Raw genomic sequence first — 6,000 nt, 5'->3', positions numbered from 1 at the left:
GCGTTACTGGCACGATCTCTGCCTCTCCCACCCCTTAGAACTGCAGCACTTTTTGAGAAACTTCCTCATAAACAACTCGTTCGTACAATGAGGGGTCTCCAGAAGTATCTGCAGAACAGCCTCAGCCCCTTCTTTCCACCCTCTGTTTAAAATCGTTGTCTTTAGTGATGCTACGGGGGGAGAAGTGGAGGGAGGAAGGTCCAGGTTTCAAACTGCAGTCATCCTACAAAGACTGGTAGAAACAGTCCTGATTTTAAAGACAATCCCCCTCACATCCCTCAAAAAAAAACAAAAAAAGAAACTGTTAATGCAATTTACAGAGAACAAAACTTCAGGCTCAGAGTGCCTCCAGTATTTTGTTCTTAACATGTATTGATGAAAACCTTTTAGCATTATCCTTATATTTAGCATCGTAATAAATGTTCTGCATCCCCACACTGCCATCACTGCTCATTTAAAAGCCTAATAGCTTAATTTATGACAGGTTTTCTTTCTAATGCCACTGTTTTCATTCTCATGAATTATAGATCCAGCTCTATATACCATGTTGGTATCAGAGAAAAAATAATGACTTCTCTTTGTGAAGAGACAAAATAAGACAGAAAACTGCAGTGCGACAAAAGACAAATGTATTGATTAGAAAAAGGCTTTTCTGAGCCTTGGCTTGGAACAAGCCTCCTCAAACCCTCTCCCAGATTCTGCCTCACTCAGCCTGGGGGGAAGGAACCACTGCCTTTAGCAGGAACTTGATTTCTTCCAGCAGACAAGTGAGCAGAATAAATGACTACCACAGCACTAAATGGGCCAAATCCCTATCCTCTTGTCTAGCAGGGTGACCCCTCACTTTCCTGTAATCTATCACGACCTCTCCCAAACTAAATATTCCTTTGTAAATCCTGACTTGGCCACTATCCCATCTTGTAGTTGAACATGTTTTACTACTATTGACCAGCATTTCACTCCTCTATCTGGACTCCTCCTTCCAGGGGTCCCAATTAGCAAGAACCATCATTCCTTCTCTTGAATTCCTTCCCTCCCACGATAGCTTATGTTGGTACAAATGGGCAGATTTTTATGCGTTGTAAGCGAATGCAACATGAGGCTCACACACAAAATATAGAGGAAGAATAAACTATTTAATTCATTTTTCCTCTTAAGTTTAGAGAACAAAAATACTGCCAATTATCTAAATATCTTCTTATGTCTCTGCTTGTTCTTGAGATATTTCACTCTCTTCAAAATGAAATTTGTGAATGGCATCTTTTTTGTTTTGCTATATACATTTGTGCCTGCTCGTTTTCTCCTCTTACACAGGGAATGTTGCCAAAGATATCTTCTATATCTCCTACATCCATATCCTCCTTTTTCTCATTAGCTGACAGGCTGTTAAGTCCTTATTCTGGCAATTTCTTTAACAAACTCTTCATTCCAGAAGGAAAGAATGCAAAGGCCAGGTAGTCAAACATATCTTTGAAATACTTTAGGCTTCTTTTCCTCTTGTTAAAGCATCCTAAAATAAATATATTCTACACCTACAGTCTGAAAATTTTTACAAGGCAATGCTTTTATGAAAAGTTATAAATTGCAGTGGAGATAAGAATGCAAATGAAGAATGTTGTATATATAATTGAACTTCAGAGGTATGAAGGTCTGGCAGATGTGACCAAGACATTATTTTCTAATTGTTTCCTCACACAGAAACCATCTCCCTCGTCAAAACCTGAGGGACTTACCGGAATATAGTTTATCCCACTGCCTGCTTCTGACATGAGTAACTTTGCCATGCTTACCTTCTCCTCTAAATCCACTCAGCATGGGCTGGAAAGTTTTACATCCTTTCTTGCTATTTACCTATATCTCTTCTGCCACTACAAAGCAGAATTTTCACTACTAAATGACAAAAAAAAATGCAATGGAGATAGTGAAAAAGAAGGGAGTGAAAGCAGCTTTGAAAGCCAAAATATTTAAGAAATTCCCAACTAGTGTTGAAGAACACAGAAATGCCATCACTACTCCCAGCCCCGGCTTTGTTCTGGAGGGCAGCAGTAGCAGTCCCAGATGAGAGAGAGAGAGAACAAAGAGAAATCTTGTGGAGCGTTTTCCATGAGACCCCTTTATCTCTCATCACTAAATAGCAGTTTACACCAGCCCGTACTTCTGCCTGTGGAGATAACAAATTAACAAGGAGCTGTGCAACTTTGATAGTGAATGTCCCGTTTTTATTAGTGCTCTGTAGCGCTGTATAGCATACAAGCAGCATCTCCGACCAAGATTCCTCAAATTACTTGGCGTGGATCAAGGTGGTTAGTTATTTCTTAGTAGCAACTGCTCTAAGATTGTTCCTGTTTCAGTGGTAGATTGCATTTGTCAAGTAGGTGTTGTCCTCTGAAGAGCAATGGGTGATCCTTTAAAGCGAAGTGTTGTGACTTGTGTAGATATTCACTGGAGATGCCAGGTGAGCTACATGCTGACCGAGAGGGCTGAGGCTGCTGCCATTCACTTCTCTCCAGCACACACTGATGATACTGATACACTGCTCTTATACTTCTGTGGGACACTGGGCAGTTGCAAATATTGACCGATTCCTGTTCCTTAAAATTGAACTTTTCAGAGGTGCTCACAGGGTTTCACCAGTTCCTTATAAGGCAAGAAGAAAGCCTAAAAACTGCATTTCTGGAAGAGGCAGAGGCGTTTGGTCTATCAAAGCCTCACAGAGCTCTTTCATGGAAGACCAAAGCTGTGCTCGAAGTCAGTCCCTGCGGCTCCGCTGAGGCAGCTGTCCAAATGAGAGCCCTGCTCCCAGCTGGCTGGGAAAGCCGCCTCTGCAAGCACATTTCACCCCTGTGCCGTCTCCCCAAGGGGCTCAGCTGGGCCCATGGCACCTTCTCAGCTTGGACCCAGCCACGTCCACCCCCCGGCTCTGTCCGAGGAGCTGGTTGTCATTAGTTTGGCAGCATGTGCCTACAGGAGACAATGAATGGCTGGAGAACAAATAAGCTGACAATGTCAGAGATACTATTGGATGGGAAAACTGATATTTGAGATGAGCTAAATTTAATTATGATTGTTTAAAATTCTTTCTATGTCTTCTCTATATTTTCTCCTCTGGTTCTCCACCACCACCCGTGTTCCTATTTCAAATTTCAAATTGCTGCACTGGGATGAGCTTGGCAGCGGAGGCTGTGTGGGAAGCCCTCAGGTCCCCAGTAGCCCATCATGAATCTAGGCATGGTTCCATTGGAAGCCGGCCTTTGATTCACCAAAAGTTTGACATAGCCAAGATACTTCAGAAGAAGCAATTTTGGGTTTTCTGCAGAAAAAGAATGACTTCATGACTTCCAAAAATATTCAAACCAGCTCTAACCACTACATCTTCAACAGTGATGAGCTGCTACCTCTTAATTAACCCCAAGAATAGCTAGATTAGATATTTTGCTCCATTTTGAACAAATTATTGTATCCTCAAACAAATACTTGTGGGTAGCTAAATTAGTCTTTACAAATGTATAAACTAATTTGGGTTAATTGTCAGTTAATCATCTCAAAAGATGAGGCTTAGGCATTTCTCTAGAAAAGAATGCAACAAAACCAGAAAGACAATACATTTCTGATATTTTTAAGGTGAAAGAATAACAAAAACTAGGCAGACCATTCAAAAACTTTTAGCCTACTTTTGTACAGCATCAAAACAGCTGTAGGGAGAAGGAGATACGATGTTCCTCATTTCTTCTCGAAGGCAAAATCTTAATGACAACTGACTGTTCTTCGAGTTGGATCTCTAATATCAGCTATAGTAGGCACTGATGTATATGTGACTGACTAATTTGGGGGAGCAGAGTAAAAGAGTGAAAGATATTTGGGGAATTATTTTCAAAAAAGGAAACTGATATCCAACTTGCAGTGTGATAGGTACTTTCATGGTTGTGGAGATGATTGTCTTGAACCCTGTCCTCTCCTAAGGAAGCAATAATATTGCATTACTTTCTCAGTCCAGCTTCATCTATCCCTTTTTTATGGAAACTATGGGGATGTTCATTCTGAAGGTAACACTAAAGTGCAGTAGAGCAAGTAATGTTCCTCCACCATTGCCACAGCCTCAAAATGAGTCATTGAGTCCTGCACCTGTTACTCCTGGGAAGAGAAGTGCATCATCTGGAAGGCCATGGGGTTCACCCAAATAAGTGGCATTAAAATCCAGCTGTTGCAGGGAATGGTGCTGGCGATTCAGTAGGTGGCACTACTCCCTTTGAGTCAGGACCAACACTCATGCAAAGTTAGGGAGCTTTGTGCAGTAGCATCTGGTATCCCTCAGCTGTCACATTGAAAAGATTCTTCTTCCTCACGAAACAGCACATCATTAAAGATCCCATGGCATGTTTCACAAGACTATACTCAGCAACACTGGTGCACTGAGAAAACTTCATTACCTTTTGCCTCCCCAGGTTTCTGTTTCCATTAGAGAAGGTGATTTACTTCTTGTCAGATACAACTCTGGTTGTTGGCATTTAATAGATTACACCTTCCACATGAGAAGATGTCTGCTTTCAGTGGAAGTGTGTAGCTGAAATTGTATGTTTTTGTAGAATAATTAAATGCTTTTCAGGAGGGCAGTGAATCAATGTCAGTTAGTTTTACTATGTTTCTCTAGCTGCTTTGTCCATGGTACATGAACCCAGCATTTCTGTTGGATGGTGGTGATATGAGCAGAGACTTCCTCATTAGCAGAACTGAGCACAAGGACTTGTCTGAGTTAGCTGCAGTATGATTATGTGGCATCTGTGTGAGTTTAGTGTGTTTGGAGGCATCTCCGATGAGGAGGAGGGGCAATGTCACTGTAAGAAGTGAGATTAGGAGGGTCAGTATCCTTCCTATTACTCACCTAGAGAGAGAATAAATTCAGGTTGTAACAGAGAAGCCAGACTACTAACAGCAGGGTTACTCTTATGAGCTGAATTTAAAGACCTCCACCTGTTTATTCCTGAAGTGAGAGTTCTGGAGGAAGGGTTGTGTAAATACACCTGGAGATAAATGCTAGAGGAAATAAAACTGTTTAAACTAAAGGAAGCCTTAGCAGAAGAACAAATGACACTAAAATTATGATGGGTACAATTAAGCTGAACACCACGTAACTAGCAACCTGAGCAAGAAGAGTCTGGAACCACCTTCCACTGGGAGCCCAGAACCTAACCGTTTTTAAGATAGAACTTAATCAGCTTATGAAATGGCTTACATGATGCAGCTGCCGAACACAAAACCTCTTCAACCTGTTTTTGTGGTCACACTCCATCAAATAACTAAGATCAACTTCCTAAGTACGTTTCCGAACCGCCCGTGCCCTCTTGCTATGTCTCCATCTGCTTATTGCTTGAACCTGTGACTTTGTCTGGCACGTGTGGTATGCTTTGTACTGTTTAGTACCTCTAATCCCATTTCTTTTTGAATCACACTTGATGCTGTTTTGTGTAATGCATTACTGATGTGGAAAAGAACGAATGCACATCTTACACAAAAGCAAAAGTAGTCTCCCATTTCAGGAATGCACTGGCAATAATCCACCAGACAAAGATTTCACTTACAACTGCAAGAATGGACATAAAAGGTGAATGGTTGCCTTCCTGAAAGAGCCCAGGAATGCCACTGGGCCTCCAGTCATTGCTCACTCAGACGACAGCCATTACAAAGTCTGTATGAAGCACAGGTTTTTCCTACCCACCTTCTCCTCCACACCCACAAAAGCCTGTCAAGCCCCATACCTTTTATGAATAAGTATTATTGCCCTGGGTAAAAGGGACGGTGAAAACTGATACTGGTGGGCAGGCATTTGCTTCTCTAAATAGCAGCAGAAGAAAGTGAGGAGTGAATGGACATGGCATTGCCTTTCCACTTGCCTTTTCAAGGAGGTCCTCTATCACTTTGGAGTACCTCAGGAGTAGCACACAGGGCTGATGTCCCCAGATAGATTTCGTTGTTCAGAATAAAGACTTTCTCAATGCTTTATGA

Source organism: Anser anser (genome assembly GCF_964211835.1).
Source record: "Anser anser genome assembly, chromosome: 19".
NCBI classification, from domain to species: domain Eukaryota; kingdom Metazoa; phylum Chordata; class Aves; order Anseriformes; family Anatidae; genus Anser; species Anser anser.
This window is presented reverse-complemented; position numbering follows the sequence as displayed.